This window comes from Triturus cristatus, chromosome 1_2 (genome assembly GCF_964204655.1).
Source record: "Triturus cristatus chromosome 1_2, aTriCri1.1, whole genome shotgun sequence".
Lineage (NCBI taxonomy): Eukaryota > Metazoa > Chordata > Amphibia > Caudata > Salamandridae > Triturus > Triturus cristatus.
In genome coordinates, this window is record NC_140580.1 from 951,894,991 (window position 1) to 951,921,496 (window position 26,506).

Below are 26,506 nucleotides of genomic sequence, written 5' to 3' on the forward strand. Positions count from 1 at the left end.
GGGAGAGTCCAGGAGCGCAACCACCCCAGACAAACGCAACCAATAACAGAACCCAGCCCACAGAAGGGCAAGGGAAGGACCGAAGCAGACCCCACACAAGATCAGGGCACAACACCAAGAAAGACAACAACAGAGGGCCGAACACGGAACCGGGGAATACCAAACCCCAGAACTGGGAGGAAGGAAACCCCCATTGAACCAAGAGCCGACCCACCAGCCAGAGCGACAAAGGAGGACACCAAGGAACCACCCAAGGTGAAACCCAAGAGCAGCCGTAGAAGGGCAAAAGCAGGAGAGAAAGACAGGGAGGCTCACAGCCCAACCCTGCCGGCACCCCTACAAACACCAAAGAAGCCAGATGGCCGAATAGAAAGGCTAGCCAGATAGGAAGTCCCAACACGGCGCCCCCAGGGGCCGGAAGGAGAGGCATAGGGCCAACCGACCTAACCCCAAAACCCCCAACCAAAAAGGGGCACAGGGAAAGGTACAGGAGCCAGCCACAGCCAGGCCACACAGGGAGGAGAAGCAGCAGGAAGACAGGGATGGAGCCCGGCAGCCCACACATGTCAACCAACAGAACAGCCAGCGCAACAGCCAGGCGCCAAGGAGGGGTCACAGGAAAAGGACAGAAGGCCAGCCCAGGACCCAGGAACACCAGGCACAGTACCACTGACCACCAACAGGCCAAAATACCCCCACCGAAACAAGGTGCCAAGGCACCAGAGAAAGAGTGGCCAGAAAAGGTGACCCAAAGCGACCAAGGCCCTCACAGCCAAAAGCCAGACACAACGAAGCAGAGAAGGCACCAGCGGCTCACCCGCATAGGCAAACGAGTGGCCAAACACAGGGACAGCAAGGTCAATACCCAAGAGAGGCAAGGCCCAGGCCCCAACAACATACCGGAAGAGTCTAGGCACCACCAAAACCATAGGAGAGGCGTCCGGAGTACCCAAAGGCAAACAACCCACCGAGGGGAGTGGGATCAGAAAGAAAAAGGGAAGACAAAACACTGGCCAATCCAAGAACCGCAGAGCCAACAAAAGAGCAAGGACCAGAGACACCACAGGTACAAAACCAGTCTCCCCCCGGAGCAAGAAAGGCCCAAGCCCAAACGACAGGCCCCAAGGGGAAAGCCAGAGCCCCAAAGTCGAGGCGAAGCCAGCCTGAAACCACAAGGTCGACAAGGAGGAGCGGGAAAGCCACAACGCAGCCCACACACCAGGGGAGGCCGACACCAGACCCAAAACCAGCCGCCCCACCAACACACCCACGGCGGAGGAGGACACCCAGACAGGCAGCACCCAGAAAGACCCCGCTCATACACTGAGAGTAGCAGAGAACAAGAACCGGCAGGGCGGAAAGGCCGCAGGTCAGACGGAACCACAAGGACCAGACCAGCAGACAGGGAGGGGCACAGGAGCCGCACGCTCGAGAAACCAAGGAGCCACCCAGGCAGAAGCCAAGGAAGACCCACAACACCCAGCCACCACAGGCGGCAAAGGAACCGGCAGCCGAAAGGTAAAGGACCCCCAAAAGCGGACCAGGCCACAAAAAGGAACACAAGAGGGGGGAAGGAAACAACAACAGGAAAGCCAAACCCCACCAGCCAGCCAAATACAACACAACCCAGCACTAGGCAACAAGCAAATACCAACGTCAGCCAGAAGGCACACCAAGGGCACCACCAGCACAGCCCTGGAGCCAACAGCCAAAGCCAAGGGCCCCACCAGGAAAGAGGGAGGGCACAACACCCCACCGGGCAAAAACGGGACCTAAGAAACAGGGAGGCCGGTAACCTCAAGGTCCCGATGCAGGATGCAAGAAGTGACCCAGCCACAGAGGAACAAGAAAAACCAAAAACAAAACTGCCAGGGGCAGGAGCCCCACAAACTGCCAACCCAGGCAACAGGCAGAATAACAAAACCCATCAACCCGGAGGCAGGGAACCCCAGAGGACAGCGCCCCAGAACAGGAAGGAAACCACAACAGGGCACCCACCACTGGGGCAGAGGAACAGCCAACCCACCACCTGCCCCGGGCAGCCACCCCCAGTGAAGGGAAACCTGAACCCCTTCAACCAAGAGAGAGAGAGAAACCAACAAAGACCCACACACCGACCAATGGGAGACACAAAGGCCAATAGCCACAGTGACCCCATAGAAAGGGCCAAGAAGAAGCAAGGCACCCCCGAGCAGGGGCCAGGCAAACCTCCCAGGTAAGAACCAAGGAGTGCACAGCAACCGGAAGTCCCAGGCTGGCACCCATACAGGCACGAACCAGGCCCGGACTCGCACACGGACCGAGAGCAGACACCGACCAGGCGCCAGCAGGAAGGAAAGGCCACATGCCAGTAAAGCACAAACTGCGAAGCACACAGCACCCAGTATGCATAGGCGGGCACCCATCCAGAAGCCCACCATGCCCAACACCGCCCAGCAGACAAGGGCAGAACCAACAGGGCAGAAAGGCAGCAGGCCGCCGAAGGGAGCCTAGGAAACAGCACACCACCAGGATGAGACTGCACACTGGAAGAAAAGCACCACCGGAGTACATCGAGACAGAATACCCAAAGAACTGTCCCAAGCACCCGGAACAACCCATGACAGGACCCCGCCACAAAGGGCAACGCCACCAGGCACACAGCCCCAGACATCCAGCACAGCATCCGGTGATGCCCCACCAGCCGCAGAGCGGCACAGACTGACCTGCAAAAAGGCTGAGAACATGCGGGAAACCGCACAGGAATGTAGAATTGCATAGTACGGTAAAGCACGAAAAAGAAACCGCTACGCGGTACTCACCACGGGGGCAGTCAAACACCACCACACACTGACTGACCTCCAACCGCCAGCCCAGATGCCGTCCATCAACTAGCGCCGAGCAAAGAGGAAAACCAGGAGCAACCGGCACCCCCAGGCGACCTCGCAGCGTCCAGGGGGGAAAAGGCCAAAATGGATCCCCAACCAGCATCCAGGAACGCCAGGAGCAACTCCAAGACCAGCCCGAGGCATCCCAATCAGCAGCAGCAGCACGTTTCCCTCAGCGGCCACACCACAGGAAGACGCTGCCTTCAACCCGGAACAGACCAGGAGGACCAGTGCACCAGCCACAAAGGACAGGCCGCCTATCAACACGGCTCCTGGCAAGCCCGACAGGCCAGGAGACCACGGGCCAGGACGACGTCAAGGACAGCCCAGCAGCCTGACGAGACATCCAAGAAGATTTCAGCACAGGTGAGAACCAGCAAATCCACGTCCCATTCTGTCAGAAGACAGAAAAAATAGAACAGGCTGAATGCTGGGATAGTACAGCTTATGTACTCACAGTGAGAGGGGGTGGGTTTAGGTATCCCAGCATTCTCCTGCTCTTTTTTTCTGACGATGGTCATCTCCACTTTGTTAAGGAATGGGACGAGGACTGGAGGGACCGGGAGGTAATAGCGATTCGCAATTTCCGTATCACTCTTAGCTAATGTTAAAGATCGCAATTGTTTTTTAAGATTCCTACATGCATAGGCATTTTCTATTACCAAATAACAATTCCTTAAAAATCGCTATTTGGTAATCGCAAATTATTTACTTTGATGCATGTGCCCCTCAGTCCTACGGCATCCTTCCGGCTTATACGCAGCATGTCTATTGCTTTTAAGCCATTTTAAACAAGTAATAGGATTTAAATAAAGAATTCCTAGCCTACAAATATATCTTTTAAAAATAAAAAAGAGCAAACTGACTTTGTACTACTTATCTGTATATGCATCGATGCCCCCAAACTTAACAACGAGCAGGTGGTGGCACTAATGTTTGCCGATGACACCTTTTTGGTGTCAAAATCCCCCATGGGGACACAGCGTGCCCTTGATAGTTTTTCCGAATTCTGTTCCCATAGAGGGCTCGAGGTTAATTCCTCGAAAACAAAATTTATGGTATATAACCCGCCCAAAAAAAATGGCCCTAATCCTTCTCTTAATGGTGCTACATTGGACAGGGTTACTGTGTTTGAATACCTCGGCGTCACACTTTCGGATAGGATGGAATGGGGTCCTCAGTTAGCAAAAGCCAAATTACGACTCACGCAGACCTGTGGTGGGATCCTCAAAATGCACAGAGCATCTACCTCCAAACCCATAGCACCCATGATCGAGATATACAAAGCACAAGCACGGGGTGCAACTTTTTATGGGGTTGAACTTTGGGGGCACTCCCCAACTGGAGACATTGGTAGATTTGAGAATTTGTTTCTAAGGTCTTTATTGACCTTGCCATCTAGCACACCACTTAACCCACTTAGAATGGATTTGGGAGTTAGGTCTATTCAAGAAGAAATTGCACTAAGGCCATTATTGTATTGGCGGAGGCTGTGGGCAACACCGGAGCTTGTGAATTATCAAAACGATCTAAAATCACTAATGGCCCTTTCTGGTCTAGCCAATATACCGTGGCTAGTATACAATATAAAAGGGAGGTTATTAGATTGGGAATTTCTGCTCTATGGCATCACCCCGAGATAACTGCCCCTAAATTCTCTAGAGCTGAATTGGTTAATGCATTTTGGTTAAATAGTAAAAATATAATGTTAACCAATAATAAGCTAGGCCCATTGACTACGGATTTTTTTAATATTAAGGAGGAGTTTAAAATAGAACCTGCTCTAGACCTGATTGAGTCAAATGTTTCTAGAAAGCTGTACATGCAATTCAGATATGGTACACTGCCCCTGAGAGCCTTCTCAGGAAAGTGGTCGATAGATAACCCTTCTGATTGCCCAACCCGTGGAGCTACAAGTGAAACTGATTTACATGTTCTTTTTTTCTGTCCCACATATAAATCAATCAGAAAACGTTGGCTCCTTCAACTTTGTAGGAATTTGGGCACTACACACTGTAAGGTTGCCTACAGAATCCTGAAGACTGATACATCATTACCTATAGTCTTCTCGGTATCACGCTACTGGCATGCTGTGTGGCGGAGGAGATGTTCCCTTCTTTCGTCCATTTCTTAGGCCCATCCAAATAGGTACTGATTTTAGGTTACCACTGTTTTTATAACTATTTTAACTTATTACTGTTTCACTGTTTTAATGAATTGTTCATGAATTAATGTGATCTTTATTGTACATATTTTTATGAATTATAATAGTTATTTTTAACAATGTATGTTTTCTAGATATGATTATCTTTTATGGTCTATGACCGAAATAAAGATTACTTTGAATGGTATATGTAATAAAACATAGAACACAACATTTTGCCTGAAACATAATACTGTATTTCACATTTTCTGTATATATGGCTCCAAGTGTCTCCTTTCCTCTTTTTTTTTTATCAAGAAAGGCGCAATTTCTAAATTAGGAAATACCATAGGAGGCCACCCTGCTGGCTGCCAAAGTCAGACAGCATCCTCTGGACGTTTTTTTGGAAGCAGATGTCTACCGGTGCAGCTGTACAGATTTTTATTTTTAATTGAAGATGACCTTAAACACAAGCAATGAAACCCAACCCCCCTTTGTGAATTGTCACTTCTCTACACAAGAAATTAATCCCTGCCTCATTTCACAACATAAAAACATATTACAATAAATATTTTAAAACATACAATACAAATTTCAATGACACCTTGAAGGGGCAATTCCTACCTCCCACCAATAGCTTACAAATTTCCCATATATAAAAAGCACCCATGTTATTCCCAATGAGAAAACATATGTCTTAAAACTAATGCTACAACCTAAAACAATTATTTAGAACAATACCCAACTTTACTTCCGTGGTAATTTTTATCCAATCGTTTCTGATTCCAGCAAGGACATTTTTATCGCCTTCATATATTTTGCCATAGCAATTGCTATATCGAGGTTTGGCATGTCAGTAAGAAGTTTAATCACTATCAGGCACTCAGTTACACTGTATTTTAGAAATATGGGTCGTAAAAACAATTTCCGCTGAGGCAAGAATGTTTGACAGTCCAATATGATATTTAAATTGTCACACTTTTTACTCAATCCACAGCGACATTTGCCTTCAGATTGTACCATTAATGCTTGTCTACTTAAATGTGATACACAATGATTGATGCCTATTCTCCATCTGAGCACTTCGGCTCTAAGTACTGGGTTGGGTAGTGTATCCAGGTAGGGGTACCAGATTTCATTCTACCAGCTATTCATCATATAATGAACTGATTCTTTCTTTCTCAGGTACATCAGATCCTCTAGCCTGCATACTTAATTCCCTACTGTTCTAAGCTCCCTATTCCTAGCTTCTACCAGGAGTGATGACTGGTCGAATTTCACTTTTAGGTTTTTACAAACTGCGAACAATTTCATTCTGACTTCATTGGTCCATTTTAAGTCACTATGCAAGGCCTCCTCCTTGCACCATTGTGATACTTTCGTGACTTCCTCAGATCCCAATCTCTTCCAAAATCTTAGAAGGGTCACATGCACCTGTACGTTCCATGATGTCAATGCTAGTTCCAATCTGATTGCCTGGATCATAGAGGAGCCTGGTAATGACATCAATGGTTTTAGACATTACCCTTCCTCAATGTCCCAACTAATCTTCCCACTTAGGCACAAGACTTCAGCTCCGTACTGCACTTGTGGGGGTATCATTGCCTTAAAAGCTTTCACTAATGGTCTGTGGGACATATCCCCATAAATATGGTTACATTTTCTTAATCCACACCCTGATGTATGGGCTTTGGCATTCTGGGCTGCCAAATGGATGTCCCATTTTAGAGACTTTTCAAACCAGATGCCGAGATATCTATGGTGCTCCCCCTCCTGTCAGGACGCTACGCTGTTGAACGGTGTAGGCTGCTGACACCTATTTCCACGGGACTGCGAGGACCACGGAGCACTGCGCTCCCTTGATTGTGCTCACCTGGCTCCTCTTCCCGCCTTGGTCTCCACCTCAAACGCTGCGCCTCGCGACCCCCGCTGCGCGGGAGCCGCTCGCTGGCTTGAACCTTTAAAACCCGGCTGGTGCTCATCGTGTGTGCGACTCTTTGGTGCTCCCCCTCCTGTCAGGACGCTACGCTGTTGAACGGGGGCAGGCTGCTGACACCTATTTCCACGGGTCTGCGAGGACCACGGAGCACTGCGCTCCCTTGATTGTGCTCACCTGGCTCCTCTTCCCGCCTTGGTCTCCACCTCAAACGCTGCGCCTCGCGGCCCCCGCTGCGCGGGAGCCGCTCGCTGGCTTGAACCTTTAAAACCCGGCTGGTGCTCATCGTGTGTGCGACTCTTTGGTGCTCCCCCTCCTGTCAGGACGCTACGCTGTTGAACGGGGGCAGGCTGCTGACACCTATTTCCACGGGACTGCGAGGACCACGGAGCACTGCGCTCCCTTGATTGTGCTCACCTGGCTCCTCTTCCCGCCTTGGTCTCCACCTCAAATTCTGCGCCTCGCGGCCCCCGCTGCGCGGGAGCCGCTCGCTGGCTTGAACCTTTAAAACCTGGCTGGTGCTCATCGTGTGTGCGACTCTTTGGTGCTCCCCCTCCTGTCAGGACGCTACGCTGTTGAACGGGGGCAGGCTGCTGACACCTATTTCCACGGGACTGCGAGGACCACGGAGCACTGCGCTCCCTTGATTGTGCTCACCTGGCTCCTCTTCCCGCCTTGGTCTCCACCTCAAACGCTGCGCCTCGCGGCCCCCGCTGCGCGGGAGCCGCTCGCTGGCTTGAACCTTTAAAACCCGGCTGGTGCTCATCGTGTGTGCGACTCTTTGGTGCTCCCCCTCCTGTCAGGACACTACGCTGTTGAACGGGGGCAGGCTGCTGACACCTATTTCCACGGGACTGCGAGGACCACGGAGCACTGCGCTCCCTTGATTGTGCTCACCTGGCTCTCTTCCCGCTCACGCCCCTGTCTCCGCCCCTAGCTTATAACCACACTGGGTCCAGCGCGCTAGCGGTACGCGCGCGGTACGAGGCCCGGGGCGAAGACCGGGCTAAGAGCGGGCCGTTTGTGGCCGTTCGTGGACGGAAGTAGACGGGACGGGCCAGTACCCTTTATTGTGGCTCCTGTTCATATTCTTTACCATTTGAGTTCAATCCTAGTTTACCTGTCTCAGAACCAACACCCACTTTCCACCTGTTGTATACAGTGATGTCGTCCCTGAGGTCAGGTAGGAAGTTAGCACGGAGTAGCACTGGGGGTTGTGTCTCGGGGACCTTAGATAATTTTATCACTAGAGCTGCCCGGATTCTTGAACGTGAAATAGATCTAACAGAAAAAAGACTGTCCCTTGATTTGTCTTCTAAAAGATCATCTTTGGGCAGCCTTATGATAGTCTCTTCTCCTGTCTCTAGGCCCCCACAACCCATCTCTGACCTTTCCGATTATAATGAGCTTGGTTCAGATACTTGCCCAGTAACAGGTTTATTGGTTAATCCTCCAGTTACAACATCTGGCTCTTCCCCCTTGGTTTGCCCGCTACTGCTCTAGATATTCATTTACAGCCCCCCACTGATTTGCCTGGTTCCACAATCTCGACATTGGGTGTCCTGTCACAGTCAACTCAGGGGACGAACACACGCAGGGAAGTGCATTTTAAGGGCAATCCTGTTAACAATATTAAAGTGCCCACAATCCCTAATCCCTGTCCTGCCTCTAACTCCCTGGCGCCACACGTTACCTCTGCCGCTGACGTGAGTCCCGTACCTATTTCTCGTTCTGTACCCTTGTTCACTACATCCTCTTCGTCAGTCGACCACGCTGTGCTCATGGAGCAGTTGTTCAAGTCTTTCTTCACACCACTATTTGAGAAAGTTAATTGACTCTCTCATTCTGTTGAAAAACTAGAGGCTATGATGTATGCCAACCTGGTAATAACTGAGAAGCTCTCAGCATCTCTACCGTCATCTGGGACCGTATCATCTTCTGATTTAACTGCTGTGGTCGAGGTCGCCCCCAATGATACCACCCCAATGATTGGTGCTCCCTCTGACCCCCCAGCCCCCAACGTGCTCCCCATAAACACTCCTCACCAGCAATCTTGTACCACTCCCCATCATGCTTCAGATAGTAACACAAACACTAATAGAAACCATCCTACCAATAGGCACTCTCTTGTCGAGGGTGCTTGTCTACTACCCGAACTTCCTCGTATTAACCTCCCGCCTGAGTCTCATCCTTATACTGCCATTCTGGTGGGCGTTCCAAGTCTTTCGCAGGATAAGGCTGAGTCCCACAGCGAGTTAAAAAATAAGGTTATCCACTGGTTAAATCGTAATAGGCCACTGCCCGCTTCATCTTGCGCAGAAATTTTGATTGTTCGCAGGGTGTGTTGGCTGGGCAGTGGGGTCAAGAGAGTAGAGGGGGATTGTGTGCTTGTTAATTTCCGAGACCCTAGGGTGGTGAGTTATCTATGTTCCCATCCTAACATCTCGGGTGCCTCTGGAATTTTTGTTACAGATTTGTCATATTTTTATCCCCCCGCACTTTTTCCACAGCCTAATGCCGGGTCATTCGGTTGGGAGAGGGTTACTAGGGGTCCTCGTAGAGGGCAGGGCTTGGACTTCCACCTCCCTCTATTTAACCCATATGCCCCGCTGAGTAATTTGGAGGGGGTTGATTGACCATTTTGTAACCGTAGCCCCGTGTCTCATAGGCCCAGCGGCCGGGGCATGCCTGGACGATTTTACACGGACCAGAGGCTCTCACTCCCTGGTTTTCCCCGTGTCTCCCAGCATGTTCACCTTTATAAGCCCCACGTTCCATCTGTAGATCTGGAGAGTTCCCATTTACCCCTGTCATGCGCTCCCAATATCACCACCCTTATATGCACTGATGTGGTCTCTGATGTTGGTGGGTTGCTCCTAGTTCCTCCTCCTCCTGCACATACTGCTTCTTGTATTCCTGTGATCAAGACTATGGTTTCTGATAGTGCTGAATTCCCTCCCGTGTCTCCTATTTCACCATGCACTCCAATTCCCTTGGCTTCCCCCAGTTCCCCTGACCTCACTTTGGCTTCATGGAACATTGCGGGACTCCGTAGCAAAATAATTAACGAGGATTGGTCCGCTTGGGTCTCTATCCATGACATCCTGGCTTTCCAGGAAACATGGGCTGCTGACCCTATTTGTTATCTTGGGTACGTGAACTTTTTCAAGGGGGAAACTAGTAACCCTAGGGGTCGTCCCTCTGGTGGTCTCTGTTTCTGGGTTAGGCAAACCCTGAAGTACAGCCTAACCGAACTGCCTATTGTTAACCCTGACCTTTTGATCATTTCTTTACAGAGCACCGATGAACCCCTAACACTGTTAATAAATGTTTACAATCGGGGCCTTCCAGGAGGTCGTGGAACCACCACATTCCTACAATTGGATGAGTTCCTGGAGACAGTTGACCCTAGTACCAACGTCATAATTATAGGCGATCTCAACTGCTGTTTCGAGCCACTGTACTCCGAATGCGACTCCTTGAACACGGAAGTTGATATTATCTGGAATATACCTCTTCTCGCCCTCACTCCTATCAAACGATGGAGTGAATCCGCTGTTCAGTGGACGAGTTTATGCTTCGAACGCGGTTTCAGGGCAGCTAATGGACGAACCCTCTCGGATTCGTCTGGCAAAGTGACCTTCTCCGATGGTCGAGGCCGTAGTAGCCAAATCGATTATGCTCTAATAAAAGTGGATTACTGGCACACCCTGGGTGACATGACGATCTGTGAGCGAATTGAGAGTGACCATAACCCCTTGGTTCTGACACTCCTGCTCAGTCCCCAGTTCAGAAACTCCCAATCTGAGATATCGACTGCTAATGCTCTTCTAACTAACAATCACCGTAGAGTCCGATGGGAAAAGGTTGCTCTTGATAGTGCTATACTCTCTGAGATTGGCGATAAAGTCTCCTTAGCGACGGCAGCTTTACAGTCCCTTAGGCCCGACAATGGTGACATTGTCAATGCTACAAATATACACATCAATCTGTTCTTGGACTTAAAATCCATCTTTTCAAAACCCTGCAAGGCCATGTCTTCTAAGATCCCTAAACAAAGCTCCTGGTATAATAAGAACTGCCGAGATTCATATAATGCTTTGAAAGCAGCTATTGCTACTAAGGACCAGGCCACTATTAGATCCGCGAGAAAATTCTACACTAGGGCCAAAGTTCAGGCGAAGCGTGACTGGGATAACGATCACTGGAGTGACCTACTGGCAGCCAGTAAACTAAGGAACTTAACTTTGTTCTGGCATACCTTGAAGTGGGGTAATACATCAAACTCACAGGTTCCCTCCAATAATGTCTCTCCGGACAACTGGGTATCCCATTATGAATCCCAGTTTTCTGATGCTGATATGGCTGTTATACCCTCCGAACCAACAAGCCGGGACTCGATTACACCCTCTAACCTTAAGTTTGATATCGAAGAGGTCAAGATGGCATTATCGAGGGTTCCTAGTGGTAAGGCTCCAGGTATTGATTGTGTCCCTGCGGACCTTTTTAAATCCGATCCTGGTAACTGGGCCCCTTACATCGCCCTTTTGGCCAACACACTAGTTAAGGGGGCCCCTATCCCCGACTCATGGAAGGGCGCAGAGATCTTGCCCATCTTTAAAAAAGGCGACCGCTCGTGCCCGGGCAATTATCGCCCTATTAGTCTCATTGACTCTGTCCAAAAAATTGTAGCAAGAATGATTTTGGTAAGGATCCAGCTTTGGGCTGAGCAGTACGACATCATCTCGCCCCTACAGGCAGGTTTCAGATCGTGCATTAGTACCATTGACCAGGCTTTTAAATTCCAACTAATTGTCTGGAAAACGGTTTATCTTTGCAGTGGTACAATCTATGCAGCTTTTGTAGACCTTTGGTCTGCTTTTGATTTGGTCAACAGGACTAAACTTTGGGGCGAATTAGCGGAGCTTGGGCTGTCTCCGGACCTTTTAAACATCATAATCAGGTTACATGACAACAACTTCGCCCAAGTTCGCTGGGGTAATCAAGGGCAGGTCACCGATAAATTCAATGTCAACAGAGGCGTCCGACAAGGGTGTGTCCTTGCACCTACATTATTTTTATTATTCATCAATAGAGTTGTCCAATATTTTTCCAACAAATCTACGGATGTCCCCATGTTAGGAGGGTCCAAAGTACCGCTGCTCATGTTTGCGGACGACACCTTACTCCTCTCGCAAACTTTGTCCGGGCTGCAGTCGGCTCTGAATTTATTTTCTTCTTTCTGCTCCGACTGCGACCTGTCAGTTAACATTTCAATAACCAAATATATGGTTTTTAACAAAGGGAAACCTGTGAGGGGTCAGGTGTCCATGGATAGCGGTGTTCTGGAACGTACAAATGTTATGACCTACTTGGGCGTAATGTTTGAAAATAAGTTGAACTGGGGACCTCAAATTGACGTTCTTTCTCTTAAATTTGCCCAACTATCGGGCTGTCTGATCAAGGAACAAAAACAATCCCAGTCAAAAATGATAGGTCCTCCTATCAAAATATTCGAAGCCAGGATCAACTCAGCAATTTTATATGGTGCTGAACTATGGGGTTATACAGATCTTTCTTCCCTGGTTAAAGCCCAAAGCAAATTTTTTAGAAAGTTAACGGGACTCCCCAGCTCAACTCCAGTGAAACCACTTTTATTGGACCTTGGATGTTACTCGTTTGATGATATTTCCAGGTTTAAACCTCTGGCTTACTGGAGGAGGCTATGGACAGTCCCTGAATTGGGCCCCTTTGCTAAAGCTTTTATGGATGTTCGCTGTATATTGGGGGCGGGCGACCTCCCCTGGTGTAAACATGTTAGTTCCTTATTGGACTCTATGGGTTTAGGTACTCTGTGGTCTGACCCAGCTAACAACTCTTTCCCCCCGAAAAAAAGCTTTAAGACCCTTTATTGGTCTATGATTTCCCAAAAGCACATTTTATCTGCTTCCCCCGAGTCCCTGACTGGCAAGTTCTTTGGATTCAAACAAACCCCTGTTCTTGAAGAATATTGGGATACCATCACCAGGCCTAGTGATAGGAAACTATACCACCAATTTAGGGTAGGTTCCCTACCCACCAATTCATTCACCAAAAAATGGAAGGGTGGCTTTCGTGATACCTGTAGGTGGTGCTCGGATTGTGTCGATTCTGTCGGTCACATATTCTTTGCCTGCCCGGCATACGTTGCACCTCGGGCTAAATGGCTTAAACCTCTATGCCAAAATATGGGCACCCGGCAGGGCTTTGTAGCTCTTAACATTCTGCGTTTCGACACGAGTGAATGTGTTGTAATCGCTGTGGCTAAATTCCTAGGATGGGTATGGATCATCCGTAACAGGACTTAATAGTTGACTGGTGTGATGTTGTGATTTCCCACTCCCTCTCCAGTGTTTTAAGTTTTATGTTTTTTCCTGTTTTTAGGATATTGTATTTTTAATTTTATGATTGTAAAATGTCTTTCCTGATGACATTTTATCGAAATAAAGACTATATGAAAGTGAAAGTGATATCTATATTTGTTCACCTTTTCCAATATGGTAGGGCCCAGATACCAGTTAAAACTCTGAGCTTTTTTCCCAAAGCATAAGATTTGAATTTGATCCATATTTACCATCAGACATTTAGCCACGCAGTATTAATTAAAAGCAGTTAACTTCCTTTGCAATCCCATCTCAGTCTAATCAAAGATTACCAGGTCATCGGCACACAACAGGCAGGAAAGTTGTTTCCTATTCATTTTACGACTTGCACTTCTATTCACCTCCAAAGCAGATGGGAGATCAGCCAGGTATATAGCAAAAAGCAAGGGGGCTAATACACAGCCCTGCCTTAGACCACTGTTGATCAATATTTTCGGTGTCAAGGCCCCGGCTGTATCCTTGATGACTTGTGCCCAGTTAAGTCTATATAGCTCCTGAATGACTACCAGGAGCCCCTCTGGGATTTTGTATTTCCTTTAGGTCTCCCAGAGGCATCCCCTATCCACTAGATCGAATGCTGCACGGAAGTCAAGGCAGCAACAGCACAACTTACCCTGCTTTTCCAGAGACTTCCGTGCCACTTCCCAGAGTGCAAAACACTGGTCAACCATGTAGAGCCCCTCTTTAACCCCTTCCATGCGGGGCGGATTCCCCCGCGGTGCTGACTGATGTCTGCGCGGGCGTGGTCATGACGGAACGGTTCCGTCATGAGCACAGCTCAACCGTGGCTCATGACGGAACCGTTCCGTCATGAGCACCGAAGGGGTTAAAGCCCCCTTGTTCCACTGGCACGATCAACCACTATTCCACCCAATCTTTCAGGCTGCCCAGAATTATTTTAGCAAAGACTCTTTCCCCAACATCCAGTAAATTAATCAGTCCGTAATTCTTTGGGACTTTCCTACCTCCCTTCTTGTGGATAGGTCTGATTACTGCCCCTCCCACTTTTCAGGGATATGGCCTGAGTCCAATATGGCCAAAAACATACAGGAGAAAATTCCGCCCACTAATTTTGCTGGGTTTTTATTATAATAGCTGGTAGATTATCTGGTTCCGCAGCACGGGTTAGGTTTAGGCTTCTTATAATATCTTTCACCTTTTCTGCTGAAAAAAGGGATTTGAGATCTTCCACGGCTTCCCTCCAGTGATGAGTACACCCACCAACCACCTCGACATCTGTCCCGTATAACTCTCCTAGATATTCTTCCCATGCTGATTCTTCCAATATGTAGGGCATAGCCCCATTAGCCTGTCCTGATGCTTCCTTTATCAAATTCCAAAACTTAGTTGATTCAATAATTTCCAGCAGATTTATCCAACATTTCTCTTTAAAGGCTCTCTTTAAGTTCCTAACTAGCATTTTATAATCCTTCCTCAATTCGATTAGATTTTTATGCCTTATTTGATCATATTTTTTTCTTAGACTACTTTCTTCTCTTCCTATTAATCTTTCTTAGTTATGCACTCCCCATTAAACCAGTTTAATTGTCTGCCTTGCGTTGATTGCCTGACCTTTGGGCAAGGTTTCTTACTTTTTAATTCTAGTTTAAGGCACTGCACCATTTCTTTTATCGTTTCCTCAAACCAAGCCACTTTCTTAGTCCTAGTATCTTCCAGACCTAATTCCTGTTGAAAGCTGGCCAACTTTTCAGTATATTCCTCTGTTAATCTTGTAGTCAATCGTTTGGGGTACTCTAACTGTTGGGGAAGAACTATTTCTCTGGTGCTGGACGGCTCCCTATCTAGTTTGAATCACAAGATGTTATGATCACTACCTTTGCACTGAGTTATCTGGAACCCTTTAATAAGGTCAAAGTTCCATCCGTGGACAAATGCCTAATCGATGGGGCAGAGTTGGGAACCTATCCTGAAGGTCTGTTTAGCCGGGCAGTCTGTTTCCCATCTACCGTTTAGGCAGAACAGCCCTTTTAGCCCCAATAATTTGCCCAGCTTCATATCTTGTCTAGACATAGTGCAATTTGGAAAGACCGCTGTGTGTTGTAATCTTAGATGTATGGAGCCCTGCCCATGTCATGGAATGTAGTGATGCATGGCATCTCATGAATCACTCATTCCAGAGCTGGGCATCCTGCTGTACAGTTGGTGCTGTGCTATTATGCTGTGTTCCTGAATAAATCCCTTTAACTTCACACCAGTGTCAGGACATCCTTAATTCAACACTGGGGCTCTATTATTTGAGCTCAAGAAATCTTTAAACCAAGAATCGTGTCTTATGAGACTCAGTTTATGATTGAAATTACCGATTAAAATGATTACATCATTCTCAAAACGTCTCATTTCTACTTCATATTCTTCGTTAGTCCCCCATTGTATGTAAACATTTATAATTACTATGTGTTCATACAGCCCTTCTAAGACCAGCAGGGATACATTGCAACTATTTACGTGTCATTTTTACAGCCAAAACCTTTTTCGCTATCTTAGTCGAGATGAGGGTCATAATCCGGTTGGCCGGACGCCCAAACCTTTTTCTTCTTGCGGGCTTAGGTAGTTGGGCAAAACCTTCAAAAACAGGAGTGTTGTCGCTTAGCCAGGTTTCCTGCAAACCTATTATCCCGGGGCTAGTATTTTTATACTTTCTACTTTTGTCTCCCCTCCAAATCCATTTACATTCCAGGATATAAAATTCATGCTATGCAACACCCCTCTTCCCTAATCAATATCACTGAGGTGGTCGACAACAGTATAATTCCTGTGAGGGGAACTTAGCCAACTATCATCGATGAACCAATCACCCAAAGGATTATCCATCGCGTGGTTCTCAACTACCATTCTCATGTTTTATATTACCCTTCCATCGCCTACAATCAGACTTATCTGCCTTTTCCCTAAGCCTGAATGACAAGCTAAAAAGGCCCTGTCATGCTGATTCCTCCCCTCCAGTTCCCTGGCTGGTATCAACCTTATCCCTTCTTGCGCTATCTCTTTTTCAGCCCTTACAATAGCAGTTTTTACCAAACGTGAGTATAATAATACCTTGGTAAATTATTTTCCATTGTTATTATTGCTAAATCTTACTGGTCTTAAGTCCTTTGTGCCAAAATCCCTCAGACTTGGGCAATTAGAGAAGGAATGTACTAGTTGGGAACGATTTAGGGTTATGACCTTCCTGCCTTTTTTCCTCCCCTTCTCTATTTTCACTGGTTCATATCTTTTACACGTATTGCATCAGGTTGTTCCCCTTCCTCTACATTCCTTCAACTGGTTCTTTTTACTGGACCCTCCCCCGTCTAGAATTCTGTTCATGATCATTTGCCCCTGAGGTGATTCCCGCAGGTAAGCCACTTTGGCCTCCCATTTATTTAATGGCACTGGTTTTACTTGCTCTTTTCTTTCCCCCATTGCTACCTCCCCCTTACCATACTCTCAGGGACCATCACTGACCTTATATTTCTTACTACGGGTCTGCCCTCTTGAGAGATTACACCTTCTTTACTCCCTTTCTTCCCATCCTTTGGGGTTCCTTTCACCCTTTTTTTCACTACCCTCTGCTTTCTTTTTGAAGCCACCGATCTTCTCTTAACTCTCCGTAGTTTGTAGCGCCTATACCTCAGTTGGTCCCACCATCTGTTTACCAACATCGGGCATCTTGAAGCATAGACCTCCTGAGGGATGTTTATTTGCTCAGAGTCCCTATTATTTACCTGCATAGGGAGGTCCGGGATCTGGACAGGTCTCACTATCATGGGCATCAACCCCCTGATTTCTTGCAATTCTCCTACAATTTTCCGGAATTGAGTTTCGTGGTTTTTTAGGATGTTGTTATTTAACACAGCCACTTCTAGCAGCCCTTGCAGAGTTTTTTGTAACATCAACATTATGTCTAGCATTGAGGCCGAAGATGTGGCTGAAATATCTATACCCAAAGTATTATTACGTGCTGAGTATTCTATAAACTCAGTTCCTTGAATTTCGGGTGCTGTGTACTCTTAGGAGTCATAGACATTCTAGTCTGGGCAGAGTCGCTTCTCTGCTCCCTTCTTGAACCAGTTAAGTTCATCCCTTCATAAACCATATCAATACCATCCGACAGGGACAAAATCCGAGGTGAAGATTATAGTCTGGGTTCCGGGATGGGGTCAATTCGGCTTAGATTCAGTTGGTTACTAAAGGATGCATCTGTCCCGGTCACACAGTCCTCCAGATTCCCGTGTTCATTTGGTGGTTCTTTATTTCGGTCCGGGGTTCTTACAGGAGTTAGCAATCTTTTAACATGCTTTACTACAAAGTCTTTTATTGATTTAGTATTTGCACTCCTCCTTTCACTCCTACATGGGTGTCGTCAATTATACCTTTATTTCTCTTGGCAGCCCTTTTTGCCATTCCTTTGGGTGATTCCATGCTCTCCCAGAGTTCCATTTTCAAGTATAGACTCATTACCCCCAGGTCCCTCCGTCCTCGTCCCATTCCTCACAAGTGGAGATTACTATCTCCGCGACAGAAAAAAAGAAACAGGAGCATGCTGGGATACCTAACCCACTCCCTCCCGCCGGGAGTACATAAGCGGTACCAGCCCAGCATGCAGCCTGTTCTTTTTTTCTGTCTTCCGACAGAATAGGACGTGTTGCTGACTTACCTGTGATTTCTTCGATGGATGTCTCGTGGGGCTGCTGGGCTGTCCTCGACGTCCTCTTCCGCGTCTCCTGGCCTGCCGGGCTTGCTGGGAGTCGTGTTGATTGGCGTCCGGCCCTTTGCGGCTGGGGCGCCGGATGTCTGGATTTCTTCCGGGTTCCAGCGCGCGTCTTCCTACAGCTTGGCCTGGCTGGAGGACACGCTGCTGTGGCTGATATGGGAGTCCAGGGGCTGCGCCGGGCGGTGCTCCTGGTCTCCCTTGGTGTGCTGCTCGCCTCCTTTCCTCCCTGTTGCCCCTGCTGTTCCTGATGTTGGTGCAGGGCGGTACTTGATGGGGGTCGGTGGCTGCAGCTCTCTTCCTCGCCCGGCGCTGGTGTCTTGGAGGGCGCCTGGGCTGGGTCTTGGGGGCAGGGCGCTTTTGGTGTGCTCTTCCTGCCCCTGTGGTGAGTACCGCATAGCGGTTCCGCTTTTCTTCCCTCCATGTTCCTCTGGCTCTGTGGTCTGTGCTTTGCCTGCTGGGTCTGGCTGTGCGCGGTGGGCTGCTTCGGCGTTCTTCGCTGGGGGCCCTGCTTGGCTGCTTCGGTGGTGTGCTCTCCTTGCTTGCTGCTGGCGCTTTCTACTCTGGGACCTGGCATCCTCTGGTTTCTCCGTCTGCTGGTTGATTCCTGTTGGGGTTTGTCCGTGCTGGCTTGTGGCGCTCCCTGTTCCTGCTTGCTGGGTTGGGGGCGTTGCGTGGCTTTCTGCGCTGTGTCTTTGCCTTGCTTCCCGGTGCTGCGGGGGGGGGCCTTCCGCCTCCGGTTGTGGGTTCCCTGTCCTGCTTGTTTTCCGCTTGCTCGGCGCTTGTTGCTGGATGGCGTCTGGGCGGGGGGTTGGGGGACGGTCTCTATTTGGTGGTGTTGGCCTGTCCCCCTGGTGGGTGCCGCATTTCTTCTTCCCTGTGCTGCGCTCTTCTGCTGTACTGGCCTGTGGCCTTAGCTCCCTGTTTTCCACTGCTGGCGGTGTGCCGGGGCTGGCGGGTGCTGTGGCCGTCTGCCCGTTCCCTGGTGCGCGCTTCTGCTCTCCTGGGCTTTTACGTTTTTGGGTGGGGTTCGGCCTGGTTCGTTCCTCTGGCCTGTGGGCTTCCGGCCTTCCTGCCCTGCGTGCTTCGGTTCCCCCTGGTTGGTGCCTGGTTGGATGTCTGCCTTGGTTGCCTGTTGCCCGGCTTCTTCCGCCTGCTGCCTGTCCATCCTGGTGGTTCCTGCCTGTTCTTGTGGATTCAGGCCTGGTGCGTGCCTATCTGGGTACCTGCATGCCGCTCCTGGTGCTGGGCGCTTCTTCGTCCTTCCGGGGGTGTTGGTATGGCCCGTGCTCGGGGTACCTTGTTTTGTTCTGCCCCCCTGTGCCTGGCCGGTGCTCTGAGCTTCGCTGTGTGGGGTTTCTGGGCCTGTGGCCTTTCCTCCCTGCTGGCGCCTGGTCTTGTCTTGGTGTTGCTGCTGGGAGCGCCGGTGCCCTTGCGTTTGCTCCTCTTCTGCCCTCCGGCGTGCCCTCCTGCCTGGGTTGGTGGGCTCCTTCTCCGGCAGGTTCCCTGTGGGTGAGGTTCGTGCTGGTTGTGGGTCGGGGAGGTGGGCCTGCGGCCCCCCGGGTGTTCCCCCGTCTGCGGCCCCTCTGCTCTTGCACTTAGCCCCTGCTTGTGTTTGGCTGGGTTGCTTCTTGCGTCCTGCGTCGGGGTCCTTGGTGCTTCCGGCCTTCCTGTTTCCCTGGGTTCCGGGGGGGGGGGGCTGTTGTGCCCTCCCTCTGACCCGGTAGGTCTTGGTCTTGGTTGGCTGTTGGCTCCGGAGCTGTCCTGGTGGGGCCCCTGGTGGGCTTTCTGGCTGGTGTTGCTGCTTGCCTCTTGCCTCTTGCCTCTTGCCTGGTGCTGTGTTGTGTTGCGCTGGGTTGGCTGGTGGGGTTGGGTTTCCTGTTGTGGTTTCCTTTTCCCCTCCTGTCTCTTCTTTGTGGCTTGGGGTCGTTTGCCTCTAGCTGCCGCTCCTTTTGCCTCCTGTGGTGGCTGGGTGTGGTGGGTCTTCCTTGGCTTCTGCCTGGGTGGATCCTTGGTTTCTTGGGTGCGCTGCTTCTGTGCCCCTTCCTGTTTGTGAGTTCGGGATGCCCTGTGCCCTTCTTTCCTGCTTGTGGGTGCCGCTCCCGGTGTCCTCCTCGCCGTGCCTTCTCTGGGGCTTGGCCGGTGGTTTTGTTGGTGGGGCTGCCGGTTGTGGTCTGGTGTCGGCCTCTCCTGGTGTGTGGGCCGCGTTGCTGCGTCCCCGCTCCCATTTTTCGGCCTTGTGCTGGTGGTTGGCTTTGCCTGGGCCCTGGGGCTGTGGGTTTCCCCCTGTGGGCCGTCCTTGGGCTTGTGCATTTCCCGCTCCCGTGCGGCCTGCTTCGGCCTGTGGTGTCTCTGGCCGTTGCTCTTGCTGGCTCTGCGTGGTTTGTTCTTCCCTTTTTGGGTTTGTTCCCGCTCCCCCCGGGGGTCGTGCACCTTTGGTTTCTCCGGGCTCCTCTCCTTTGGTTTGGGGTGCCTGGGGTGTTACGGGGTGCTGCTGGGGCCTCCGCTCTGCCTCTGTGGTGTTTGCTCCCTTACGGTCCTTGTTTTTGGCCTTCCTTTGCGGGGTCCCTTCCTGGGTCCCTGCCTGGGTTCTTCCCTGGCCGCTCGTTCTCTGGTGATTGTGGGCCTCTTTTTGGCCTCTTGCTGGCCGATGGTTCTGGCCCTGTTGGTCTGGGTGCCGGGTTGGTCCTGTGTACTTTCCGGTGCTGCTCCTTTGCGCCTGGCTGGTGAGCTGTGCCCTTTGTGTTGGTTGCCGGTTGTGGCTTGCCGGTCTCCCTCCCTGTTCCCCGGCTGCTTCTCCTCTCTGGGTTGCTTGGCTTGCTTTGATGCCGGTCCCTGGGCCCCTTCTTGGTTGGGGTTTTTGGGGTTGGGTCGGTTGGCCCTTTGCCTATCCTTTCGGGTTCTGGTGCTCCATTTTTGGGGTCCGCCGGGCTGGCTGGCTGGCTTGTGCGTTGTCCGGTTGGCTTCTTGAGTCTTCTGGGCTGCGTGCGTTGTTGGGCTGTTGGCCTCCTTGTTCACTTCCTGTTTTACCCTTCTTGGGGTTCGCCTTGGGTGGTTCCTTGGTGTCCTCCTGACCTGTGGGTCGGCTCTTGGTTGGTGGGGGTTCCTCCTTCCCGGCTCTGGGGTTGTTTCCCCGGTTCTGTGTTCGGCCCTTGGTTGTTCTCTCCTGGCTGTTCGCTGGCCGTGTGTGGAGTCTGCTTTGGGTGGCGCTTGTTGCTCTCCCTGGCATTGCTTGGGTGGGTTCCTGGGTTCGTGTCCCTGTGTCTCCTGCTTGTGGTTGCCTCGCTCCTGGCTTCTGGCTGGTTCCTGTGCCCGGGTTTTCTTCTCCCGGTGTGGCGGCCTTGGCTGCAGCCGTCCGGTGTCTCTGCTGGGGTTGACGGCTTGTCTTTCCTGCCTTTTGGCCTGGGCCTTCTGTGGGTTTCTGTGCCTCCGGTTCCTTTTGCCGCGGTTGTCGGCTGTTGCTCGGTGGGAGGGGGGGGCCCTGTCTGGCTGACTTGGCCCCTTTCTTCCTGGTTGTTGCTCTGGGTCGGTGCCTGTTTTCTTGTCTGGTTCCTTCCTCTTCAGTCTTTGCGGCTCTGCGGGTGGCTTCCCCTGGTGTGTTGGGGTTGGTCCTGTGGTTGGTCGCGTTCGGTGTTTCTCTGAGTTTGGCGTGCCTCTTCGTTCTCCTCTTCCTTCCCCTCGCCTCTTGGTGTGGTTTTTGTGGGTTGGTCTGGCTGTGGGTCGCCTTCTTCCCTGTTCTGGGGGGGTTTGCTCTCTGTCTTGGCCTGCTGTATTCCTTCTGGGCCTTTGGCCTGTCTAACTGTGCGGCCTGCTCTCATGCGCTCTTGAGCGTTGGGCCGGACTGTGCTGTTTTGTCCCTGTTGGGGCGGCTGCTTGGTGGTGCCTGGGGTTGTGGGCTTCTCCCTTGGTGGTTTTCCTCCCGGGTTGTTTGCCCTTCCTGGCTGGGTTGCTCCATTGGGGCGCTTCGGCTTCTCCGGGGCTCCTTTTCCCTGGTGGTTCGGGCGGTGGTTTCTGTTTCTGCCCCTCTGGGGGTTCCCTTGGGTCTTGCTTCTGGGTACGGGGCCTCCTTCGTGCTTGCGTGGGGGGTCTTGTGTTCGTTTGTGGTCCTTTCTTTCTCTTCCCCTGCTTGTTTTGGGGTCTCGGCTCTGTCGGCTTGGTTGGGGGCGTGGCTGGTTGTGTGCTCCTGCCTGCGTTTTTTTTGTGGGCTCCCTTCTGCTTCTGTTGGGTGCCGCTTTTCTCGGTCTGGTGACCCTGGCTTTGGTGGGGTTCCGGAATGCCGGGTGCTCTGCTTTGGTATTCTCCACTTGTGAGGAATGGGACGAGGACGGAGGGACCTGGGGGTAATGTCCTATTACTTACCGGTAATCTTCATTACTCCTGGTCCCGTAGTCCTCGTCCCATTCCTTTCTTCCCTCCCTCCCTCCCTCCCTGGCGGCCGGCCTTCCGGTTGTTGGCTTGGTATTTTCAGGCTGCATGCTGGGCTGGTACCGCTTATGTACTCCCGGCGGGAGGGAGTGGGTTAGGTATCCCAGCATGCTCCTGTTTCTTTTTTTCTGTCGCGGAGATAGTAATCTCCACTTGTGAGGAATGGGACGAGGACTACGGGACCAGGAGTAATGAAGATTACCGGTAAGTAATAGGACATTAGTGAGGCTACAGGATCTTTTCATCCTTTGTGGACTTTTGGCATTCTTGGTGCCATCTTGCGATATCTTTAACTTCTCAGAATTGGCTGAGATTACTTTGCTATATAGAGCTATATAAAGCTCAATCTCCTTTCTACCAGCGTGTTGCGTTGCCGTATACTTGCCCCGCCTCCCTTCCTTATGATTATAATTAGGGGTGCCAATTATCTCTGTCTTATAAACTGGTACAAACATAAATTTTATAAATTAAACTGCCTGGGCTCAATTGCCAGTCCACTTACCTCCACTGCGCGCAGGCCGGCTGACTGACCGATTTTACTGGCACTGCTTCAATTCTGTCCACCGCTTCATTGTTTCCTATCGAAACACTTCTGTACACAGAGATCAGAGGGTCAGTTCAGCTCCAAAGGCACCTTGCTCCTTGCCCCCAAGCTCCACGTGCCTGTTGCCAAAAACACTCCATTAAGGCTTTAAGGCTTATTGGCTTCGCCCCCGCCAGATAATCGCAGCCGCCTCTGCCTCTGCCCTCAACACCGTGATGGCCCGTGGGCTCCTAATGCGTGTCTCTCTCCTAGCTCTTTGTTCCTCGCTGCTCACCCGGTATTGTGCACACAGCAAGCAGCGTCAGCCTAACGTCCTTGTCCTCGCGTCTCCCCGCGTTGGGTTGTGGTCAGCAGCTCAGCAGCACAGTGGAGTAGGAAATGCTGACAAGCCTGACCCTGCTGAACACCGCCAAGCAGACAAGAGCAGGAACCAACAGGGCGGAAAGGCAGCAGGCCGCCGAAGGGAGCCCATGAAACAGCACCCCCCAGGATGAGACTGTGCACTGGAAGAAAAGCACCACCGGAGCACATTGAGACAGAATAACCATAGAACTGTCCCAAGGACCCGGAACAACCCATGACAGGACCCCGCCAGGGACCGAGGATGCACAAAGGGCAATGCCACCAGGCAGGCAGCCCCAGACATCCAGCACAGCGTCCGGTGATGCCCCACCAGTTGCAGAGCGGCACAGACTGACCTGCAGAAAGAACATGCGGGAAACAGCACAGGAATGCAGTATAGTATAGTATAGTACAGTATAGCACGAAAAAGAAACCGCTACACAGTACTCACCACGGGGCAGTCAAACACCACCACACACTGACTGACCCCCAACCACCAGTCCAGACGCCATCCACCAACTAGCACAGAGCAAAGAGAAAAACCAGGAGCAACCGGCACCCCCAGGCGGCCACGCAGCGTCCAGGGAGGAAACGGCCGAAATGCAGCCCCAACCGGCATCCAATGCCAGGAGCACCTCCAAGACCGGCCCGAGGCATCCCAATAAGCAGCAGCAGCGTGTCTCCCTGACCGGCCCAGCCACAGGAAGAAGCGGCCTTCAATCCAGAACAGACCGGGAGGGCCGGCGCCCCAGCCACAAAAGACCGGCTGCCTATCAATGTGGCCTCTGGCAATCCCGGCAGGCCAGGAGACCGCAGAACAGGACGTGAAGGACAGGCCAGCAGCCCGATGAGACATCCAAGAAGACTTCAGCACAGGTAAGAACCAGCAAATCCACGTCCCAAAAAAGAACAGGCTGAATGGTGGGATAGTACAGCTTATGTACTCCCAGTGGGAGGGGATGGGTTTAGATATCCCAGCATTCTCCTGCTCTTTTTTTCTGACGTGGAGATGGTCATCTCCACTTTGTTAAGGAATGGGACGAGGACTGGAGGGACCGGGAGGTAATAGCGATTCGCAATTTCCGAATCACTGTTAGCTAATGTTAAGGAATCACAATTTATTTTACGATTCCTACATGCATTGGCATTTGCTATTACCACATAGCAATTCCTTAAAAATCGCTATTTGGTAATCGCAAATTTTAACTTTGATGCATGTGCCCTTCAGTCCTACGGCATCCTTCCGGCTATACGCAGCATGTCTATTGCTTTTAAGCCATTTTAAACAAGTAACAGAATTTAAACAGAGAATTCCTAGCCTACGAATATCTCTTTTAAAAATAAAAAGGAGCAAACTGACTTTGTACTACTTATCTATATATGTAATAAAACATAGAATACAACATTTTGCCTGAAATAGAGTACTGTATTTCACATTTTCTGTATTTATGGCTCCAGGTGTCTCCTTTTTTTTTTTTTTTAATCAAGAAAGGCGCAATTTCTAAATTAGGAAATACCATAGGAGGCCACCCACCCTGCTGACTGCCAAAATCAGACAGCGTCCTCTGGACGTTTTCTTGGAAGCAGATGTCTACTGGTGCAGCTGTACAGATTTTTATTTTCATTGAAGATGACCTTAAACACAAGCAATGAAACCCAACCCCCCCCCCCCCCCTTGTGAATTGTCACTTCTCTACACAAGGAATTAATCACTGCCTTGTTTCACTCTCAATACTGCAGCTGCTAGATGAATTTAATTATTTTCGTAATAAAACTGTGTTCTGAAGAACATATTTGTATTTTAATATTGGTACATACAGAAATTACAGAATCTCTTTCTTTACCAAAACTTGTTTTGTAATCGTTCTATTAATATGATATTAAATTGTTAAACGAAAATATGCAAATAAGCGGCAAAAGATAATGTTCGATCAACGATTCAGAATGGGGTTTCTCTTTACTAAAGCTTAAGCAGCAAAGTATGCACTTAAAAACATAACTAGTTAAGCATAACCTCAAACAGATTTTACACAGAGCATTGAAACAATAGTCTCTGTCAGAATACCGGCTTAATCAGGCATTCTTCCTTCTTTATAACAATGAAACTTCAGTTATGAACAACGCACTGAAAAGACATTTATGAAAGCAGTCTGAACTGATATGTAACCTAACTTCTGCATCCATTCCTCAGTTCTTCTTCATCTCATGGCTAGAGAAAGTCTGAGAGACATGGGGAAATACTCAATGGAATCCTCTGTTATGAAGAAGCCAGGGCCTAAAGTAAGAAAGCTTTTTTCGGCCGCAAACATGGTCTGTGTGCATGTCCCTTCGACATGCCGTCTTGCGATGGCCAGCCAAACATGCTCACTTTAAACAACTCAACCCAGCTGTCTTAAGACAGCTGGCTTTAGAGCAAGTGCAGGCCTCCAGTACACTATGGAGCGCTGAGACAGGCTGCTCTCTCAAATCAGGGCACTGCTGTCATGCTGGTTTACAGCATGTGAGCAGAGCCAGGATTGGTCAAGGGAGTTTGCTGGGGCCTGCACTGCAGTCTCAGAAAAGGAAGCCCGGAGCGAGGAGGACATTGTATCGTCTGGATTCAGGTATGTTTTAATTAAAAAAAAAAAAATTTTTTATTTGCCTTGGGCTTTCAGAACCAGGGGAAATGTCCAATGGAATAACAAGGCTTGAAAAGACGGGCTTTGCCCCGTAGCCGGTACGGAAAAGCAAATGATAATAACGTCGGTATTATTATTTAATTTTTCTTTTTTCCACTGCTTTAAGAGCAGTGTGGTGACACTCCTCCACTTAGCGGGGAAGCCAGCGCTGGTGTAGTAGCTGATCTGGGGCCCAACGACGGATGTATGACGTTACAACGCATGCTGTTACAACGCATGCTGTTACAACGAAAGTTTTACAACGCGAGTGCATTGACAACGCAGGACATTACAACGCAAGTCTTTACATCGACTTGCACTAGATGGCGTGCTAACATTAAAAAAGTGTAATTTACTATTCCAACTCCAGTCCACGTAACAGTAGGGAAGGTGTTGGGATAGTAAACTACACTATTTTTAATGTTAGCACGCCATCTAGTGCAAGTCGATGTAAAGACT

At 50.0% G+C, this 26,506-nt stretch overlaps 1 long non-coding RNA gene across 1 annotated transcript in view; it reads right to left on the bottom strand.

Moving 5' to 3' along the window:
• The window catches only part of LOC146868429 (uncharacterized), a 36,306-nt gene extending 13,046 nt beyond the window's left edge, over positions 1-23,260 (bottom strand). Inside the window, exon 1 of the long non-coding RNA XR_014966220.1 lies at positions 23,007-23,260. This is a non-coding gene — a long non-coding RNA (uncharacterized LOC146868429). The remainder of the gene's footprint in view (positions 1-23,006) is intronic.
• Between the last annotated feature and the right edge of the window lie 3,246 nt (positions 23,261-26,506).